Genomic DNA, 23,940 nt, shown 5'->3' on the forward strand with positions numbered 1-23,940 from the left:
AAAAATAAGATAGATATAGAATATTTTCTTTAATTTTGCCAAATACAAGTAGACTAGATATTGTAATTGTAATTCTTGCTTGATAACTGTATTGTTATATGTAATTTTACTATGTTAAAATGATAACTTTCCTTTTTGATTAGACAGAAAAGGGGAAGTGCTATGGGATGGTCTTTCTGTACACTGTGAATATGTGTTGCTACTATTTGTTAATAAAAAAACTCTTTTGGCCTATGGTAATGCAGGATAACAGCAAGGCAGGAAATCCAAGAGAAATGCAGGGTGAAGAAGGGCCAAGTCAGAGCAGACACTGTCCAGCTGCCCAAGGAACAAGATGCTGGTAACACCACAGCCACGTGGCAAAATATAGACTAATATAAATGGGTTTACTTAAGATGTAATACCTAGCTAACAATAAGCCTGAGTCATAGACCAAACATTTTGTAATTAATATTAAGCCTATGAATGTTTACTTGGGACCTAGCAGCTATGGGACACAGGAAAACTTGCAACTACAATCTGATGCCCTGTTCTGAACTCCAGGGACACCAGACACCAACATGGTTCATAGGCATGCATGCAGGCAAAACATCCATACATATAAAAAAACAAAAATAATTAAATAAAATAAATGAAAATAAGAGTCATGTATAGCTCTATATGAAGAAGTCCCACATGAGATGTATAAGACAGAATTCTAAGATGTTACACATGACTTAAAGTAAAAGAATGAAAATGATGCAACTGATAGATACTGTGGTGTTTTGAATAAGAATGCCTCCTATAGGTGCATATGTGTGAATGCTTGATCCCCAGTTGGTAGAACTCTTTGAGATAAATTGGGAGTTGTGGGCTTGTTGGAGAAGGTGTGTCACTGGGAACTGGCTTAGAGGTTTCCAAAGCCCATGGCATTCCTGGTTAGCTCTCTCTTTTTGCCTTGTGCCTATGGGTCAACTATTAGCTCTCAGCTACTACTCCAGCACTGTAGCTACCTGCCTGCTGCCATGCTTCCCATCATTATGGTCATGGACTCCCCCTCTGCAATAGTACCCAATTAAATGCTTTCTTTTATAAGTTGCCTTGTTTTATCACTGTTACAGAAAATAACTAAGCAGATATTAACAAAAATAAAATTGAATTTTGTAATATTAACTTCAGACTAAATTCAAAATAAAAAATGATTGAGGATAATATTTCTAACATATGCTAAAGGTTGTAATTTAAAAAGTGAAAAATACTTATATAAATCTTTAAGGCTAGATAGCATATAAAAAGATTAAAAATCAAAAGAGTGAAGCACCTTTAAAATTGAAGCTTTCTGAACAGAGTATAATGTTTGGAAATTTTAAAGGAAAGGTGACACACCTCACAACTTCAGAAACAAAAAAAAAAAAGCTTCTCATTATATAAGAAAAGACAAGATTGAAGGATATATTAGAGAAAAACATCAACAGAAGACAAACTAAGATGATTTCTTGCTGCTTTTTAAGTATCTTATGGATGGAAACCGACTAGGCAGAGGCAAAATACATGAACAATGAATTTATAAAGAAAAATAAATGAAAACTGGGTGTGGTAGCATGTACTTGTAATTATGATGCTCAAGGTGCTGAGACTGGAGGATTGTTGCAACTTCAGCCAGCCTGGGCTGTATAGAGAATATCAGTCCAGACAGAGCTGCAGAGAAAGACAGGAAAGAAAGAATAAAGGGTAGAAGGGAGAGAAGTAGGAGGGAGGGAAGAGAAAGAGGTAGAATATTACACACAAAGTAATTGCCTAATCTCATTCGGAAGAAAAGCCAATAAGATACACACACACACACACACACACACACACACACACACACACATACACACACACACAACACACACACACAACACACACACACACAGTCTCATAAAACTCTTGCTGTTTTATGAATAAAGACACAATTCTTATACAAATGATAAAGGACTATAAAGTTTCCCTATCTTCAGAGACTTGAAGATGTTCATCAGCAGTTTCAGCAGGGATACTCTTTGACCACAATATCATAGATAGAAATCACCCTGTGCACATATTTATAGAAGTTGATTCACTTACTTGCAAAATATTTATTATACATTTATTTAGGTGTCCCACCCCAGACACAACTATAAGCCATTAGTTGGTCAGTCTGAGGCTGTCAATAGTACATAATAAGAGGAAAAATTTCATAATCCTTTCTCTATGTGTATATGTGCATGTGGAGGTCAGAGGACAACTTCCAAATGTTGGTTCTTTCCTTTCACCTTTTTAGTCCTGGGTGTCAAACTCAGGTCATTAGACTTTGTCCACTGAACCATTCCACTAGCTCCTGAAAGCCCCTTGGAAGTAACCAGTTTAGTAGAAAGTGAAATGACTTAAGTATGTATTAGTATAATTTTAAAGATAAAATAAAAATGTGCATTTTGTTGTATATTCAATTCTTAATTATTTGGAAGGGAAATACACAAAGATAAAATGTTGGAAAATTCTATAGGCTGGTTGACTGGGGGTACCTCTCCCTTCATTTTATTTACATCTGTATTGTTTAAATCATTGAAATGTAACATTTATCAGCTAAGGTTTTCTAAGCAGTAGTAGTTTGTGGTTTACTTCTCTTAGTGTATTAAATATCAGAATTAATGTAGAAAATTTAATTCATGAGTAGAATGTTTGTGCCAGTATTCACTAGAGCCCATATTCTCATGTTTTGGTGTGAGCTGAAAATTTAGAAATGCTCTCAGCTTCAATATTTCTACAGAGTTGTTGAATATGCAAATTCAGTATTAATGCACATAAGACCACTAAGTTCAAGCTGATCTTTTTAAGTGTCTCATCTACTCCCCCAAGAGCTGAAATAGTTTCAATATATTTTGTTTTATAAATATTTAACTTACGTTTGCTGAGGTTGAAAAAGGCAATATTCCACAAGGGTCCATTTTCCAAATGTAAGGCATGAATGATTTTTTCCTAGTTACAGTATTTATGAAATACTGAGAATTTAATGCATGTGAAACGCTTGGTAATGGACTATTACAGGCTGAAGCTATTCTTCTTCAGGCCTCTAGGGTAAAATTCAAAGAGTAGAAGCCAGAGCAAATGAATATTCTGAGTTGCTTGTGCTATAGAAACCTTAATCTTTACAAGAATGTTATTTGCTCAAATAAGACTAAAAGATTTTCTTTTTGAAAAAATCATTCATTTTCTCTCAAATAATTCAGGCTTCAAGAGAAATCCTTCCAGATCCCAACTTCTACTGTTGCGTTATGTAGCATAGTGAGGATTTGCTGTAAGCCTGGCTTCACTCTGTTTATTTTATGTCTAATGTGCTATCAGGGTTGTAGTTACTTGACATAATTTGCATAAATCATTTTCACTGATTAAAAATTATTGTCTTGGGAATTATGAATGAACTGGCATGAGTCATTCAGACCTTAATGTAGAAGAGCTTTGTTCTATTTTCAACCTCAGTGAAAACTCAGTAAGCTGGGTTCCTTTCATTTATTATTTGCATTTACTCAAGTGCTAATGATTATTCTGTGGCTTTAAGCAGGGGAGTGTTTTAGGTATGTCTTTAAGCTTAGCCCAGTCACCAAAGGAACTGACAGACGTTCCATCTGTAATTGAAATGTCCTCTCAAGCTTGACAGAGTTCTAGTGACTCCACTAGCATGTATGAGGAGAAGGTAGAATGCCTTTGTCATTTGGGAATTCGGAAGGCTGGAGCTTAGTATTCGTTTGGCCCCTCTGAATTTCATCTGCTCATCCATGCTTAGAAAAGTGATAGAAAAAAATAAGCCCATGTTCTTGCTCTTGCAGAAGCAATTGCAGGTTTTATGAGGAAAACAATGAACATGTCACCCCAGATTTGGCAGCAGGAAAGAGCAGGGAGTATATAAATTGTCTTTTGGGTGCCAACTGTTATGCAGCAGAATTGTTTATATTAGTAAAATCCTCTGGTTGTAAGTTATGTAAATTGTATTTTTTTTCCTAGACAGTGTTTTATGATGGAAAGGGGGGCTAGGGAATGTGTACTAAATCTGAAATGGTCTCATGCTTAAATACCGCAATGTGGTAGACAGTTAATCTTCCAAACAGATAGCAAACGCAGGCAACTGCTTTATTACTATCAACATATGTCTCTCACACTATCCTGGCTGCTACCTTGAGATGAGCTTGCAAGCTATCTCTGCTGTGGAAAAAAAAATCACATGGATTTGCCCAGCATTGTTGAGCATTAAAACTTACCCCTGAAGCAACAATGCTGTCTGTCAGGACCGAGCAGGACAGGACTTGGAACACTGACTGTGCAGCTGTGTCAGAATACGGCCATAAATCAGAGACTGGGGAAGTACCCAAGGAGATTCACAGTGGTGCAGGGCAACTGTCCCGAGTTCCCTGATAAGCACATGCACATCTCTTGACCTAGTTGCCACTTACCTCTTAGTTTCCAGGGATTTTCTTCTGAGAAATGTGACACAGCTTGTAAATAAAACACTTGTCTATTAAAAAAAAAAAAAAAAAAAAAAAAAAAAAAAAAAAAAAAACCTCCCCAAGAAAACACCGAAATGTTCCATGCCGGGTATTTCCATTGACGTATTAATTTGTGATAATTATTATTATTTTTTTTTACTTAGCAACTTGGCAGGGGGCAGGGGGCTTACTCAACAAAATAAATGCTGGAATGAGCATGGCCCACAAACCCGTATGCATAGGAAGTAACTATAATTAACTACACATAATTGTATATTATATATAAATAACAGAAACTGAATTTTATTCATATACACATATATATCTAGAAATATAATTTGCCTCGGGTTATCCCAAACAGCCCAGGGTTTTTTGCTATTTTCCCTGACCCATTTTTCTTCTCTGTAGAATCTGTGTTATGCTACCCATATTCTATCCTATCATAACAACTTATCCATGCATCAGTTAAGAGAGAATGACCCTGATTCTTCAGTGGGAAAGACTATGGGGAACTGTAGCTAAATGTTTTCCTGTGTCCCACCTGGTTCACAGCTGCTCAGACCCAAGTAAACACACAGAGGCTTATATTAATTAAAACTGATTGGCAAATAGCTCAGGACTACCACTGACTAGCTCTTGCACTTAAACTCAGCCTGTTTCTGTTATACTGTATGTCACCACATATTCTGTGGCTTTACCTGTGTACCATTACATGCTGATCCCTGGATGGCAGGCTGGCATCTCCTGACTCAGTCTTTTTCTTCCCAGAATTCTCCTTCTCTGTTTATCCCGCCTATACTTCCTGCCTGGCTACTGGCCAATCAGTGTTTTATTAAACCAGTGTACAAAAGCATTACCCCACAGCATTTCCCCTTTTCTGTTTAATTAAAAAGGAAAGTTTTAACTTTAACATAGTAAAATTATATATAACAAAACAGTTATCAAGCAGGAATTACAATTACAGGGAACAAAGATGTGCAGATATTTGAGTCTTCAAAATATCATTCCCATCAAAATATTCAGAAATTTCTTTTGCTTGTTCCTAGCTCTCCAAGGTTCAATATAATGTCACAATACATAGACCAGAAATGGAAATTGGCTAGGAGACAGCAAGCATATTTCCTAGATAATGTAGTGTTTTATCTAGGAGGACTTGATATACTTTGGGGAGGCTCATTAATTTTATGAGATCATTAGTTTACTTATTATTCAATAAATTTTACTCCTCTGCACTAATACCTATAGTAAAATATTTTCTATGACCATGATGTTCTCCACTCAGAAGTTACGCAAGTTGGAGATGGCTAGAACATGGATGGGTGGAGGCGGGGAAGAAATAGATGAAGCCAAAGGACGTGAGGAAAGTTGCTGCTAAACTGAAGAGTAACACAGTTCCTTTTGGGGGCTTGATTTAGGGGCATTGCAATACAACATACTTATCCAAATCTGAGGCATGTTTCAACTGCCCTCATTAATCAAAAGTCATTTGTGAAAGCCCATACTAACAGTAATTGGCTGCCAGGATCATATTTTGTGAACTAGGTTTTAGACAAAGTACCCATCATTCTCATCAAATTGGAGGCATGTAAGTCAAAAAGTTCTTATCAATCTTTACCAATCCAGATTTTATTTTCATTCATACATACAAACAGCTGCTGTGGGATGGTCTGTATGTCAAATGTGTTGCTGATTGGTCAATAAATAAATCACTGATTGGCCAGTGTCCAGGAGGAAGTGTGGGCAGGACAAGGAGGAGAATAAAGCTAGGAAGTGGAAGGCTGAGTCAGAGACACTGCCAGCCGCCACGATGACAAACAGCATGTGAAGATGCCAGTAAGCCACGAGCCACGTGGCAAGGTATAGATTTATGGAAATGGATTAATTTAAGCTATAAGAACAGTTAGCAAGAAGCCTGCCACGGCCATACAGTTTGTAAGCAATGTAAGTCTCTGTGTTTACTTGGTTGGGTCTGAGTGGCTGTGGGACTGGCGGGTAACAAAGATTTGTCCTGACTGTGGGCCAGGCAAGAAAACTCTAGCTACAAACAGCCATGTATTATATAATGATCTTTAATTAGTCATGTTCCATATATGTTGATCATCTCCTAAGATTATAATTAAGCTGAAAAAGTCTAAACATCTAGTAATATTAACATAAATTCTTCATGTTTAAATGGGCACATAACCATTACATCATAATTTTTTGCAATATTCACTACATTAACCTCTATTTGCCTGCATCCTAGAAGTAGCAATTTGTATCATATAGTCTAGGTGTGTAGTAGCCCAAACCATCTACATGGTACTGTAGTATATTCACACACTGACAAAATTTCCTAGTCATGTATTACTTTGGCCATACCTATGGTGGTTTGAATGAGAATGATACCTACAGACCCATTTGTTTGAATACATGATTCCCAGTTGGTGGAACTCTTTAGGAAGGATTAGGAGGTGTGGTCTTATTGAAGGATGTATGTCATTGAGGTTGAGCTTTCAGGTATCCATATCCCAAACCATTCAGTGTCTGTCTTTTTTTGGTTCATCTTTGGTTTCATCTTAAGATGAGAGCTCTCAACTACTACTCCAGCACCATGTCTGACTGCCTGCTATGCTCACCATAATGATGGCCATAAACTCTGCCCCTCTGAAACTGTAAGGAACAAAAGAAAGCAACTACAGCACAACTTTTCCTACAGTCATGGTTTCTAATCAAGGCAATAGAAAAGTAACTAAGCTAATAGTTAAGTGATAAACAACTTTATTTGCATGTATATTAATGTGTATAAGATGATATCCTGGTATATGTATAAATAGAATTATGGTCTTTGATATCTAGTGACAACATTGGAACTCCCCGTCAGTATTTACTCACAACTTACCTTCTCTCTTGTTCTTAATTTGTGGCTGAAAATAAGGGAGAGATATTCCTGGTTTTCAGATTCTGAGTGGTCTCAGAATATGTATACATTCTTTCTCAACATGTATGTGAATCATATTTGCTTAATGCCTGAAAAAATAATTTGGTAGCTGCATTATTTTTCCCTTCTTTGTGCTTCTTCAGAATAAACCCACTTTTTGTTATTTTCTCTCTCCTTTTCAATATCCTTAAGAATGAGTTTCTTGAATCACAGGTCTGATATTTGCATTTCCATTTCTCAACAAACAATGTTAGTTCTGCTTTGAGTGAGAAGTTAACACTTCACAGTAAAGCACTCAAGTGCTATTCTACTCTTCCCCTGACTTTCTTGCTTTCCTTGTGTGTCATCTCTTCTAGGCAAATTAGCCTTAACATATGCTGCCCAAGTCTTATGACTTCTTCATCCTGTTTGCCCTCCCTTGGATCCTGTATGTTTTACCTGAAACACATCTTTTTCTGTGAATGCTTGCTCACTATCAAAGGCATCTTTTATTTTCTGTCGGCATACTGGATGATTTAATCTGAGTATAGACTATTATCAATAGCAATCAATAGTCTGCCAGATATACTTCTGTAGTATGTGCTGATCATAAAGACCTATAAGATGAATATGTCTTTTTATTTTTGTGGCACTTCTGGCATCTACTACAACTTCTTTAATAAAATGTAATACATGTAGCACAAATCAGTACAAGATTAATATTAAGCTGAAAAAAAATATTACCATCTTTTTCTCTCTCTCCCCTTTAACTCCTTCCATCTTTTAAAAGAGTTCCAAAAATTAATGCTGTTTGGTTTTTTTCAAGTGAGATTCAGAAATTATCACTCATTTGTTCAATAATTACCTAACAATTTTGGAGGGGAAAATGTGTTTACGTATAGGCATTAAAAGTTTTAAGTATAAGATGAATATGACTTTCATAGGATTTTAACTATGTAGTTCTGTTATGCTTTTCAAGGCTACAGATATATTACAAAGGCCACATGACTTGTGTCATTTCAACCATTGCTCATTTAAGGGTACAGGTAACCCCAATACATGTAGTTTTCTATCATTTGGTTCTGAATATTGGTATGTGTTAATTTCTCTATTTATAGTGTGTGAATTTAGATGAGTCATATCTTTTATTCATAATAAATATATCACCAACTCAAAAATCTTCCAAAGTATAAACTGTAGCTTAAGTTTTCCTGCCTGGTCCACAGTCAGGGCAAATCTCTCTCACCTGCTAGTCCCACAGCTGCTCAGACCGGATCAAGTAAACACAGAGACTTATATTGGTTACAAACTGTATGGCCGTGGCAGGCTTCTTGCTAACTATTCTTACAGCTTAAATTAATCCATTTCCATTTATCTATACCTTGCCACAGGGCTCGTGGCTTACCAGTATCTTCACATGCTGTTTGTCATCATGGTGGCGGCTGGCAGTGTCTCTCTGACTCAGCCTTCCACTTCCCAGCTTTATTCTCCTCCTTGCCCCGCCTATACTTCCTGCCTAGCCAATGGCCAATCAGTGTTTTATTGATTAATCAGCAACACATTTGCCATACATCCCACAGCACTCCCCCCCCTTTTTTTTTTTCAAAAAGGAAGGTTTTAACCTTAACAAAGTAAAATTACATATAATTTGGGAATTTGGACGTAGCTTCTCTTACTACTTCCTGCTGGAGGGGGACGCTGTATCTTATGGGGAAACAAAGAAAATTTTAGAATTATGGAATAGTCCATGAGGCTGTATCGTCTGAGCCAGATGCCTTCAAACCATTCTGGATGTTGGATCATCTGGGCCATGGTGTCATTGGAGACCTTTCAGGGGGTCTTGGCTGGTCAAACCTGATGTATCTTAATCTTGAACAAATCCATAGCCTCTGGCTTTCTGTGGGAACAAAAGCAGAGTCTCCTTTCCAAAGTAACATATCCTTACATCGAAATTTTGAAGTCAAGATATCTTTAAAATATGCATATTGGTTTAACTCAGCTTCCTTTACAATCAAATATCTCTCTGCAGTTAAAAATCCCAAAGACAACACAATCCAGATTCTCTGTGTAATATTCATCTTTACATGGCTTATTTTTTATATTACCTTTACTGTCTCTTTAAAGACTTTATTTTTAAAAACTATTTGTTTCTTTATATAACTGTATATATTCCTTTTTCTTTCTCTTTCAAGCCTACGTACATTTTTACACACATTTTAAACTATTACATCTGAATCTGTCTTATTGCAAATCTATTGCTTTAAACTGCAGCAGCTGTGGCTGCTGGCTCCGCCCACCTCAGCTTCCCAACATGGCTACATTTACCACCAGCTCTGGGAGCTATCGTGGGTCTATGCTTTTATCCAAGCAGCGTGTAGTCCAGAAACCTCTTTTTTTTTTTTTTTTTTGTTTTGTGCTAGCAAAGTCTAAATCCACCATGCAGCTTAATGTGCCACTTGCAGAAGCCTCATTCCCGCCAAACTGCAGGTCGAGCGCGCACACCAGAAACCCACCATTAGCTCAAACCTGCAGCTGCCGCTCATTTGAGAGAGACAATTAGGAACTGTTTTTAGCTCCGTTTTAGAATCTTTTTTTCTCAGTTTTTAGGTGGAAACTCTTGCCACCACGTTGGACGCCGTTTGTAGCTAGAGTTTTCCTGCCTGGTCCACAGTCAGGGCAAATCTCTCTCACCTGCTAGTCCCACAGCTGCTCAGACCCGATCAAGTAAACACAGAGACTTATATTGGTTACAAACTGTATGGCCGTGGCAGGCTTCTTGCTAACTATTCTTACAGCTTAAATTAATCCATTTCCATTTATCTATACCTTGCCACAGGGCTCGTGGCTTACCAGTATCTTCACATGCTGTTTGTCATCATGGTGGTGGCTGGCAGTGTCTCTCTGACTCAGCCTTCCACTTCCCAGCTTTATTCTCCTCCTTGCCCCGCCTATACTTCCTGCCTAGCCAATGGCCAATCAGTGTTTTATTGATTAATCAGCAACACATTTGCCATACATCCCACAGCAATAAACATTGTGGTAAGTATATGGACATAGCTGTTATACAACTAGTATGAAAACACAATAGCAAACAGAATTTAGTAGAAATGTAGAATGTAATCATTTGTACTGGACCCATGTGATAATTTCATTCATCACCACAAAAAAAGTTTAAAATAGTATAGTGTTAATTAGTTTTAATTTAATTTAATGCTTTTTACCCCTCATCCAATCATAATAAATGTGTTACAGTGTGACATGGAGCATTTCCAGCTCCCTAATGGCATTCAAAAAAGACACAATGATCTCTTTGTTGAACCAATTAAGTTTTTCTGTAAAGTAAAGTAGTAGCCGGGTGGTGGTGGCCCACACCTTTAATCCCAGCACTCGGGAGGCAGAGGCAGGCAGATCTTTGTGAGTTTGAGGCCAGCCTGGTCTACAGAACGAGATCCAGGAAAGGCACAAAGCTACACAGAGAAACTCTGTCTTGAAAAACCGAAAAAAAAAAGTAGTACTTTGCTCATCAAAATTAATGCATTTTTGTTGAAAAGAAAGGGGGAATCACCAAAATTACAGAGTCATAATTCAACTTTCACTCCTTTTATTTAAGAAAAAAATAATTATGTAAATGTCACACTATGACTAGGATGGCTATAAAACCAGCCACATGTTTAATGACAAATTTTATGTTCAGAGAGGAAGCATAATGAACTGTGCCATCATTATGAACTGAACCAAATGGAGACCCCTGGATCCTATGTATATGTGGGAAGGCAATTATATCCTAGAACAGACTAGCAGGTATGATAATGTAGCATAGAGCATCCATGTATAGAGTTGGCATTTTATCGTGTGTGTATGTGTACCAGGGAGAGGAACACAATTATTTATCATACTTGATACTGGTGATCCAAATTCTGAGAATAGAGAATATTTTATATTCAGTGGATGGTTACTTGGGATTCTGAGACACAGCCTGGAAAGATACCTTGGGGTGAGGACTGACGGAGTCTAGCTGTCAGTTTCACAGGGCAATCCAACCCTGCTGTGTTCACAGGCAAAACGTGACAGTCAGCACTTTGCTCCTGATATTAATTTGGTGTTGAAAGAAGTCTCCCAAAACTTACAGCTATGGGTGAAAATCTTTACAGCTTGTTTACTGAGTTTCTGGGATGAGTTTCTTCTTTCTCAAACTGAAGTTCACCAGATGGTGAATGAAAAGGTCACCACAGGATTCCATATTTCTGTGAAAAGGCATATTTTCATAGAATAGAAATAAAGACCATTCCTGCTTGATATACAACCTCAGCAATATATTTGGTATTTTGAAGATCCTAAGCACATCACTCTGGGTAGAAATATTTTATTTCAAAGACACCTAAAGTTCTGCAGTAAATCTCAAGGATTTTCTACCATTCCTGACAATGATGATCACTTTTTGAATGGACTTTTCTAACTTACTTCACATGAAGAGTAAGGAAAGCAGTAAGCCAAAGGAGAAGTTTGAAACACCTTAAAGTAACTAAAACCATGATGTTTAAGTCTGATTAAAATGTTCAAATAGCATAGCAGCTTGACTGTGAGCCCACAAAACATTTTAATATATTTTTTATCTTATGCAGATTTGCATTCAGTATTTTAAATATTCATCTAAAAGATAGTATCTTCAGCTGTGCCATGCAGTCAATCTCAAGTGATGAGAATTAGAATAGCCCATCATAGATTTCATACATGGATATACTTGGCAATGTATGAAGCGTGCTACACGCATGTACTAATCAGCAAGAGAGTAACTGAGCACACAAAATGTGATTTTAAAATGACTTATATTCTTCCTCAAATTTGAAGATTTCAGAATACATCTTTGATACATTTGGCAAATTGCATAAATGATTTTTAATTTGACTAAGTCAGTAATACCTTCCACATGCATATTTTGTAAACTTTATTAATACTTTCCATTGAGAAATTTACTTTTATTTTTCCATTTTTTCACAGGAAAAGTTAAATGCTTTGATACTAAAGAACAAAATGTTTCTCACAATCTTGCCGATACTTGTAATATTTGCATCACTGAAATCGATGCCCTCGGTTCCAATCCTTACTTATTTTGTTATTAAAAATGAGAATGAAGACCTAGTGTTTTTGTTCTGCTTTCTTTTAATTCAAGCCTTCTCGGGTATAGAGAAAACAAATAAATAAAATTAGTTACTTGAAGTAACACAAAGCAAAGTGATTTGATGTCCTGTTTACAGGAAAGGAGAGTATCTCTAAAGCGTTACAGTTAAAGCAGGGTGTGAATGGCTAGTCTCTTCTGTCTTCTATATTGTGTTGCCTTATTCATGTTGTAATAAAAGAAATAAACTGCATAAAAGTTCTTTGTGGCTTGTTTTCTTTGTATTTGTTTTCTTACTTGTGCATCTCTTTTCTTCATCCATCACTTGCACAATAAAGTTTACCTATATTCTTGAATTTTCTCTAATGAAAAATAAGTTTCTGCGTAAGAAGAGAGAAAGGGAAAGACATTTATCCTTTATTTTGACAGTGTGGGAGACCATGATGAGGTGTACTGAGACACCATTTATTAATTCATCTTTGAGAAGACAAGCGAAGAGAGAGCATCATCTGCTCTTTAGGGTATAAATTTGTTTCTGGTTTGTCATCCTGCCTGACATTCTGATTTTTAACCTTACTGTTTTAGTCATTAAGACCAAGTTTCAATATGATTAACATTTTTATTCTATTTATAAAGTGATGCTGGTCCCTAATTTTTGAGAGCATGATAACCCTCCACTGGCCTAATATAAATAAATCGTATCTTAATGCCCTTGAAATCGGAGCATCCCCTAGGAAGACAAGCTGTAAATCAGAGTGGAAGGAAGTGAACTCAGCCCTGGAGGCCAGTGCTCCAAATGGCATCGTCAAGATGAATCAAATGCCTGTGTTCCAGAATTTTAATTCATGGCACTTTCCTCTTGCTTTCAACTGATGCTGTCATCTTGAAATGACAGAGAGTGAGTACAAAATTGCTATTGCATAATTTTTCTTATCTCTTAGTTATAGACTGGGTTTGATTGAAAGTTCAGATTTGATATATGGGGAAACACATTATTTCCACATAAAGGAAAGTGTGTGTGTGTATGTGTGTGTGTGTGTGTATCTACAATAGATTCAGCGTCTAATACCTTCTCAGCCAGCGCCTTTGTTTTATTACAAATGAATAGGCATTATCCTTCTGGATTTTACGCAGCAATCCCTTCCATAAATTATTACTCCCTTTCCCCTGAAAATTATATTATTTTTGTCAAGTTACAAAAAGATTAAAACATTTCTGGAAATACCCATCCAATAGTGGCACAAGCACGTCCATTGGTTCTGAATACACCAAAAATGGACACACACTGTGGCCATACCCCCATTACAGTAACTGCCTTGGTAAGTAACTCAAGGTATAAATTTACAAAGAAATAGCATACCACAGTGTGTACCCTTTTTGGAAGTATGATGTAGAATGAATGAGGCAGACACAACAGTGTATACCAGGAACTGTTTCAGCTGCAGGAAACCTGGTCCATCACAGTCCATCTGTGTTACAAGAAGTCAGGGCTTTAGGATAGACATGTCTTTGGAGGAGAAAGACTTGAAAGTTTATGGGGATCATACCCTGTGCTTTTATTGTTTTTGTTATTTTGTTACTGTTACTTTTTATGTAGATGCTGGTTATAAGAGTGTGTTTCTTTGTGAAAATTATTATAGCTGAGCATGTGTGTATATTTCCATAAAAGTATCATGTTCCAACTATAAGTTAAGATGATTTAATTCTATTGGAAACAGCATGAGTGATCAGAACTGTGATTGGAGCCTGGATGGGTGAGGCTGCAGTTTGCAAAGCTATTGAAGGCACAGATACCCATCTTTCTGAGGCTCTCTCTAAGTGTCTTCTTCTTGACTTCAAATGACTTGTTTCCTGCCTTTCTCTTTCTTTCTCTCTATTTCTGCAAAGAACCCAGCTTCTCCCTGGTGAGTTCAGGACTTTGAACCAGCAGCATTTTGCCAGCCTGAAATCCACTTAGGACATGAATAAAAGCAGTGAGGCCCCTCCCACACTGAGAGATCATCCTAGCAACTCATTGTCATCTTCCTTACCTTTGCTTACAGGTCTGACCAGGAGCTACTCAGTTTCCAGGGACTAGTGTCTCTCTTTATGAGGCTCAGCAATCTCAACTGGAGAGAGCCTAGTGATGTGCAGAAAGGTCCTAGCTACTCACTCAATGAAACTGCATGATCTACTTCGCACAGATTAGTCCCATGGCCTTGTCACTTTGGAGATGGAGTAGGTAATAATACTTGTTTCAGTGACTAGAACAAAGTACCACAATCCATATGACTTATAAACAAGAGGTTATGTCTGACTATTTTTGAGCCTGAAAGTTTGAAGATAGTATGCAGGCATGGTAGGGACCCAGGAGGGTCAACTTCCCAGTTGCTTAAATTGTTTTCTCACTTTGCTGACACGTGGCAAATGAAGGGTTAGAAAGCTCTGTGGGATCGCTTTCGTAAGAGCCTTGATCGCATCCATAAAAGCTACCTACCTAGACATGGATTAACCACCTCCCAGATGTCCACGGGTGGTGAAAATGTCAGCATATGGGTGTGGATAGAATCCACCACTGACTCTTTTATGTTCTATCAAAACTAAAGAGTTCCACATTCTTAGAAATATTGTAAGAAAGGAAAGTGTGTGTGTTAGTGAACCTAACAGAAGGTTCACTTGAGTGGGTAAGTCAGAATGGCCCAGCAGTGACAGGAAGTGAAGTCTGTAGGCACTTTCCCAAGACTCAGATCATGACTCAAACCCAGGCCAAATGGGTTGAAAGATTATGTTCTGTTTCTTCAATTAAAATCAATTAAATAAATGAAAGAAAATAATAGCAGTAGATAATATTTATGTAACAGCCCCTGTCTTGTTTAGAGTGGTAGAAGAAATACTAATTTCTCAAAACTGAACACAGTATGTAGAGTCCTTTATTCACAGTAAGAAATCAGCACATGAAGCCTGGTGAATATAGTTTGACAGATGAATTTGTTATTTCACTGTCTTTTATCAACAGATAAAATTCTTCTAGCTTGCTCTTACTGTGGGCTACAGTGCATGCTCCAATGCAGCCTGCTACAACATGGCCTGGCCTTCCTGCCAGGTATTATTGGTATTAATTTGCTGAATAGATGAATGAATTTGTGAGCAGATACATGATGGTATAGTTACACATACAGAGTGATCCTCTTTAGAACTAAGTCTCCATGTTACTATCCAACACCTCAGTTAAAAACATGAGTAGTAGTAAAAACAAAGACTCAGTATATTTTCGTTGGCTTTTAGCATATCCTACTTTGAATTTTACAAACGTGTGCCTTGCTTTCATGAGTTCTTGCCAGTGATCAGCAGTGGAAAGTCAGCCATCCTAGCATGTGGTTTCATGACATGTGCTTCCTCACTCTCAGGTGGTGAGCTGTGGCATTTCGAGTTTAGAGAGGATTTCCTGATGCGATGATACTATTCACTCAGGTAAAATGAAGTCCAAGAGGTTTTCCTTATCTCCCTTGCACATCTGCAATCTCCACCTGTTTTACTTTGTTTTGAGATCTGATTTAAGGAAATGATGTGTAAAATATGGAATATTAGATAACAGGTGTAGTATGTTGGGGAGACTGCTTTATAAGCCTCTACTTCCCAGATGAGCTATTGGAATTATTCCTTACTCATCGTCCCACTTAACTGTGATTGGAGTCATCAGTGACTCAGAAAAGAACTTTAAAAAAAAGAACACATTCTATCTTAGTAATACTAAGTGCATCCACCTTATTTCTTTTTCAGTTTCCTCCATAGGAAAGATTATGCCCCATGAACTCATAATTTGGTACCATGTATCCCCTTTGAGATACCCAAATTTGAGATGCTGATATAGCATTCAGTTCTTTGCCCCTTGAGTTCATTTGATGGGTAGCTCCTTTCTACCAGATTCCATGTATAAGCCTTTCCTCTATAGAATTTCTAGAACTACCATGACTGGATTGGGTGAGTCAGCTTACCAAACTCATCCTCTCTAGGAGGTGGAATAAAGAGTTCCAGGAGAGATGAGGGATGTTTAAGAGCCTTTGTAGAAAAATGTCTTTCTTTGCTTTGTTCTCCCTCCCCATACCTTTCTCTTAGCAGACCTCCAGGCAGTTAAGAATTTACTCAGAAGCAATATCAGATAATCTGTTCATATGAACAATTTCTCCCCTTGTAGAGAAGTTGAATTGATAAAAATAAAATAACAAAGAGTCTTCTTACTAATTCTGTTACCAAACTAGCTTTATCCTGCTGTATTTTTTATGTAATTACCACACTGATCTAATTGAATATGTTTCAGTTTCCTAGTCTATCAGTTATCTTTCACCATTATTTCATCACAGTCTTAAAGATTGCTTTTCTCAGCAAATTCCATAGACTTGCATATCTTAAACAATAGTTGTTTATTTCTCAGTACTTGAAGTTGGGAAATGTAAGGTCAGAGTGTAGGTAGATTGAATATCTGGTGAAGGCCTTCTGTCTCTTTGTAGTTGATTGCCTTCTCACTATGTTCACAGGTCCTTTCTTCTCTGTTTGTTTATGGGAGGGGAGATGGTGGAAGAAAAGAAAAGAGATGAGATGTGAGAATCCTCTCTTTTCTTTTTCTTTTTTTTTTTTTTTTAGGCAGGACAACCAGGACTATTCTCTGTGTAATAGTCCTGGCACTCACTTTGTAGACCAGGCTGGCTTCGAACTCACCAAGATTTGCCTGCCTCTGCCTCCCAAGTGCTGGGATTAAAGGCATGTGCCACCACTGCCCGGCAGGAATCCTTTCTTTTCTTAAGAACAGAGATAGCCTCATATCTAATGTAACCCGAATCATCTCTGAAAGCTCCACTTCTGAATATCATCATATTGATGGATAAAAGTTCTACATAAGAAGTAAGAAGGGCATAAGTGTTCAGTTAAAACTGAAGTTTTAAAGTGTAGTCATCCTGTCTGGTTATTAGTGATTTTTTTAATGCAAATGTATGCTCTGATTGGGTATTTAATATAAGCTCACTAATCAGAGTAGGATGATGAGAACATCTAGACTTTTGTCTTGGGCCCTGTGGACTCTGTCACCTGAGAGCACCTCATCCAGTGGTGGGTACTCACGACTCTAGACTTAAGACAAGGAAGAAGTCATAGTGTTTGCTATTGCATCAGCAAATGAGGTTACCAGTGTCTGTGCTGTTCTATAGAAGCAGTTCCCTTCCCATTCTATGTGTTCACTGGCTTTCAGTAACTATTTTCTTCTCTTGTTTCTTCACTTCTAAAGGTAGCAAAAGCTGTGCACTGCCCAAAGAAATATCTGGGGATGTTGTTGTCCCACACCTTTGAAAAGAGTCTTTTCCATTCAATGTCTTTGGTTATATTTTGAAACATAACAGCTTCTTCTTCCAGAATCAGAGCTGCCAAATGTGTGCTACCATGTGTGACTCCAGCTCCAAAGTGAATGCAGATGGTCCATCCTTTGCTTTAAATCCCCCAGGCTGTCTGAATTATGACACCAAATAGAGAATGCTATCTACCTTTGTGGCAATGTCCTCAAATGGATTTGAGTATGATTTTGAAATGTGTGGAATGAGCATTCATAGATTTTCCTTCTAAATTTTTTTCAAATAGGAATATTTTTCTGTTCATTAAAATTGTAATATAATTATGACAAAACCACTAACAATAGTGTTTGTGCATGTGCACTTGCGCGCGTGAGCACGTATGTGCATGCATTTTGGGAATCCTTTGCATGTGTGTTTCCTAACAATATGTCTAACTTTCCCCTCATGATGTCAGAGGGGAAAATTGAGTTCCACAGAGATATGTACTCGTAAACCTTAAACTTAGTAAGAGGCAGAATAAACTCAGAACCTTTCAAGTACAAATCTTCTAACTCTGCCTCACAGAGGAAATGTGGTTTGAAAACAGGGAAATGAAGAGGTCGATAATATTACCTTCTGTTTGCTTTTGTGTTAAATTCATTTTCATACATGTCCTTGGTTGTGGGTCATGTGTTTGCAAAGCAAATGGAAATCTCATCCTTGGTTCCTACAGCAGTAGTTCATTTTCCTAAAGACCAGCTGCTGACTTCTCTGTTGACTTGGGTCTGTAATTCTGCAATCCTATGATATGATTATTAACTTGTTGAGCAGACTGCAAGGAGATACTAATGGAATATAAAGTGATGCCGAAGCTTGGACTGCTCACTTACAGGCTGACAAGGAGTGGTGTATTGAATTCACATTCCTCAGTAGGAAATCTGAGTATGTTGACCGTGGGTTTTTTTTTTTTTCCTTTTATTTCTCTCTGCTAATCCAAGCTACTTTTTTTCCTCAAATGCTTAAGGCTCCATTTGTAATACATTCTGTTTCCACTCACAAAGTGTGAAAGGAAATGGCCCTTTCCTTTCTATGTATGAATGTATAGAGGTTAAGCATGATCTTTAAACTGTACTGGAAAAGTATCCTTTTTAGTATTCTTGAACCCCTATTAATCATAGAATATAATGAGAATTAGTCCTTACAATTCCCATCTTTGTTTTTCTAAAATAAAAAGACAGAGCCTTGCAAAGAGTTACTGTGTGTTCCATAATGCGAACATGACCCCTAGATAAATGTCACTCCCTCTCCCTTGATTACCCCCCTCTTTCACTTTTCCTTCAGTTTTGTCATTCTCAAGACTCAAGAGAGTTTATAGATATAAGAATTCAACATGAACTTTTAGAATATTAAATCTAAGGTTTCAAAAGTATGCAACTTCATAAGTTGCTAGAGATATATGATTGAAGTATCCTCTTATACAGTGAGTAGAATTAAAGGTTAACTTATAATTTGCTTCTTTTGGAGGATGATGAGGTGATTATAGTCCTTTTGATTTGGGGGAACACCAAATGAAGGAGGAGACAGTCTTCTCTTTCAGAAAGCTTAATTATATGAAGGTATTGATTTGTTGGATGGTTGACTAATAAGGGAGAATGAATTTTATTTTTGCCATTCAAGGCACTACCTCATCTCATCCTCTTACCCAGAGTCTGAAGGGACACACACACAAACATACATGTGTGTGTGTATATGTTCCTGTGTTTTATACAGCAGATCATGAGTAGAGTATTCATTCCTCTAAGAATATTTTAATTTATTTTTGTCCTAGATTCGTAAGTGAGATAGAGAACTTATAAAAGCTGTAACACCAGAGTCTTGCAAATACTAAAGGAGCTGTAGATACAAGGAGTCTAACCATAAGAAATGTGGAAATGCTGCCTACTATCTATGTCTATAAATTTACCCATTTGTTTTTAACAGTCTGAATAAACTTGAACTATGATGGTATTCAACTTCTTTGAACATGAGTATACAAATAGATAAACTAAGTTTCTATTAGTTCATAGTTTTCTATGTTTTTAGTCACATTTATCCAACAAGTAAATACTAAATACCTACTACATGCTAGGCACCAAGTTTCTGGTGGAACATAAACTTTTTTTAAACTTATACTTGTGTTCTTTGGATCTGGTGGATTATGTAGAGAAGGAGATATCAATTAAACACATTAACACCAAAATAGTACATTTACAAAGGTGTAATTACTGTTTACTTTAGAAGGCAAGCAAATTAAGATGACTCTAAGACAATGTCAGGGAGATTCCACTTAACTGGGTAGATCAAGGTAGGTGTTGGTGATCAAAGTTTTATTGGAGATGACTATTGACCTGAGTCAGGACATGATTAGAATTTAGTAAGATATAGTGATGAAAGATGAGTATTCCACAGAGTTAGAGCAGTTTGGTCCATAGAAGGTTTCATCAGGGAAGGGAAATAATGTCAAGCAACTACAGGGTGAGTTAAGCAGGCCGTGAGATGAGGCTAAGAATGTACTTGTGTGGACATCTGACCATGCTGAGTCATCCAAATTCAAGGCCTTTAATTCTAATAGCCTTGGGATTTTCTAAGAGCCTTATAGAAGTTCAGACATTTTTTTTAGAAGGAAAAAAATCACATTCCAATACAATAAACACACATCAAACATGTACAACTGTCTCTGGCATGTGGTTTATGACCCAGTAAAGCTTTTGATATTAATTTAATTTTCTTCACTCAGTATAAAACTCTATTAGGCTTGGACACATAAAATTAGTTAAGATCTTTGTATTATGAGACACTGAAATTTTTCCATGTAAAAAAGGCCTTAAGGTAGTAATGGTGGCACATGAGTGATGAGGAAGTGTGCATCCCTTTTCTACCCCCTCAAAGCAGACACAATGAACGTTACACCATGCAAAAGCAATTTCAAAACAAGCCTGTTATCTATCTCTAATTGGTTATTATAGAAAGTCTAGAGTTCCAGCTGTCAAGAGAACTATTGCCTTGAGATGTCCAACATGCCACCTGCTAACCAGTGGGGCCCACCAGAATGTCTTTTTCTTCCTAATTATTTAGCACACACAAACGAGTGGCTCACAGAGGTCTTCCACCTGCCCTGCCCACTGCTTCTGATGGAGATGGTTAATCCCTGCCAGATGTCACACTAGCAGGAAACCCTCAATTATTAATAGAAATCAGTGCTGGGTATAATTAATTTTATAGTGCTCAGCTTATCAAGCTATGTCAAGCCACTGGGACATTTTGAGGGACTGCCAATGGAATGAGTATAGGTTTATCTATTCCTAACTGACACTATTGTGGTTGGACTCAGCTTTGGCAGGGAAGATATTGCAGGCTTAATGGCCATTTCCTGGTGGCCTTGGCTCCTGTCAGGGCTTCTTACCTACTTCCCATTGCTAACCACCTGAATAAACACTATTTTTACCAATGGGTTTTAAGGGAGGGTGACAGGAGTGATCCAGAAAACATTTTCACTGAGTGTTTCTGATGCTCGAATTAGTCAAATACTTTGGTGTTTGACTGGGAGGCTGAAAGAAAAAAAAACACTTTCTTATAACAATTCTGATACTGTGTGTGTGGTATTCCTATCAAGCAAATCTTCAGTTAGGTAGCCTACCTACAGTTGGCTTAAATTCTCACATTAACTATTCAGAATTTGTGCAGGATTTACAGGTTGGTGGCTCAGTCCTGCAATGCTGTTCTGTTTCTGATGCTGGTCAGAAGCCCTGACCTTCCAAGCTTCTCACTGCCTAGATACAAATTAGCAGCACCCACATCTCCTACTTTGCTGTTTGATACTTTACTAAGTCCAGGAACACAAAGGGGCACTTTACTTACTTTGCTGAACTATTACAAAAAGTATTGCAAAGAGTGCAGATGTTCACCCAAGGCATGTCTAGAGGGCTCCAAGTGCAGGCCATGAGGTTTTTGGGGTATGCTGTCCTGCCAATACTGGGATGCCCATAGTGTGAAGATTTTATGGCTGTTTCATCATGTGCATTCGACAAGCTTATTAATTCAGTTGCAGCTCCTGTTACCTCCTGAGGATTGGGGGGGGGGGGGTTGCTCAGCTCCCTAAAAGCTGCCTGACTTGAACCAAAAATGTTTCTGTCACCAAGGAAATCCCCATGGATTTATGAGCTCTGTAGGAAATGCTTGTTTCTCCCATCACTCAGGGAATCACAAAGGTTTTGGGGGTCAAGTATCAGGAACCAGAGTCAAAGATTTAAAAATTCAGAGAAAAAAACATTAGTCCTAGCACCTGTATCACTTTTAACATTACAAAGGTTTTAAGAACACTGAGTCAGGAACTGGGCAGAGACAAAACGTTCTTATTGTGTCCCAGATAGGAAACTGGGAACGTTACCTGATTTCCACTTCTAGTTTCTTATCTAAGTTTGCCTACAGCTATGAGGGACTTTTCAAAAATCCTTTCCTCAGATCTAAGCTGAAAAGCAAGATTTTCTGTCATTGAAGATAAAGCCACAATAGGCTGCTATAGAATAATTTATTTATTACTTTTTGCTCTAAATATTACTTGTAGCAGTGGGGAGACAGAAGTTTGTTGTTGTTGTTGCTCAGTTTAATTGGGGCATGACTAAATTAATAGTTTGTGAGTCTAAGTATTGGGACCTTGGTACCTCAGTTCCATCATTTTGGAATAGGGCTTAGGCTGCAAACCAAAGATGGATGCATCAGAAGACTTTCTGGCTATTTCAGAAGGCATGGAGCACCAACCAAACCTTCTGAAAGAGTCCTGTTCAAACCAACAACTCTCCTGGGAGCACTTGAATCACTATGCTGAAACTACATAGTTTTTAAACTATTTTATTTATTTGAAGGATAAAACTAGTAGCACTAAAGAGATACTATCCATAATTGTTCTATAGTTTATCATTCAGAATCATACCTGTGTGTCATTTATTTCTGTGACAAAATAAACTCATAAGCATGAAATCATGGGCATGATTTCATTTTCCAATGATACTATACCTCCCCAAACCCACTTAGTTATTTTTGGTTTAAACTGAAAACTTACTCAAATAATAAATTCAACCCATTTTTTCCCCTTGATCAGAAGACATTTTATATGCAATTGCAATAGATTTAGGCTTTGCTGAACTACATTATTAGTTACCATTTTCTGGTCTTCAAAAATTCTGGGTAATAACTAATTATGAATGAATAATCTGAATAGGGGAATTTATCTTTGTTAAATAGTTTTCCCTCTTCTTTCCATGGAGATGAAAATGTTGCAGGGAGTCAACATTGGCTGGAGCAGAGGATTTAAAGGGATTTGGACTTACATTCATCAACCCAAGACAAATGTACACATACTGCTACAAAACTGAAGAATGTGTGATAAAACATAAGGACCAGAAACCTTCATTGGTCATCTCTTTTTTACAAATCTTGGTCTTGCCACCTGTTTGCCATGTGGACTCTGAGTTTATTTCTCCATAGGTCTCATGAGACTAGTAGTATAATGGCACATCTTACTTGGTTAGCCAAGGAACAAATTATAAATATTAGGTATATACGAATATACCTAATGTCGCAGAAAGTATTTGGTCAGTATATATTGAGTATAAGTCTTTATGCCATTAAGAGGATGTAAAGTATAAAAATCTAATACAATCAAAGTAATTAATTATTATTCACTATCCCCAGTTTAAAAGGCAATGTTTTCATGTATTTCTTCAGAAGTGAACCAAAAGAAATTTTATGTGATCCATATGCACTGTGCTTCTAAATGGGCTATTAGTAAACAAGAAAAGGAAGGCATATGGTTTTGCATAGCAGAAGACAGTCCAATAAATTACCATTTTCTCTAAACATCTACCATCTGGATATTGGTTCAGCTGCATCATCTCATTAATTTATATTTTCTTGCTCACTAGGCAAAGGTATATTTATAAGGAAAAAAATCCATGATTTCTTTTAAAAATTCAGTTTAGAATGCTTATCTTTGGAACCTGTCAGCTCTCCTTAATTTCTGCTTAGATACTGAAATATAGTTTTCTCATCACCTTTCCACCAGAGCAGATAATTAGTCTTTCAACATTCAGAAACAAACAAAGTCAAAATAAAAAT

This window comes from Peromyscus eremicus, chromosome 4, assembly GCF_949786415.1.
Source record: "Peromyscus eremicus chromosome 4, PerEre_H2_v1, whole genome shotgun sequence".
Lineage (NCBI taxonomy): Eukaryota > Metazoa > Chordata > Mammalia > Rodentia > Cricetidae > Peromyscus > Peromyscus eremicus.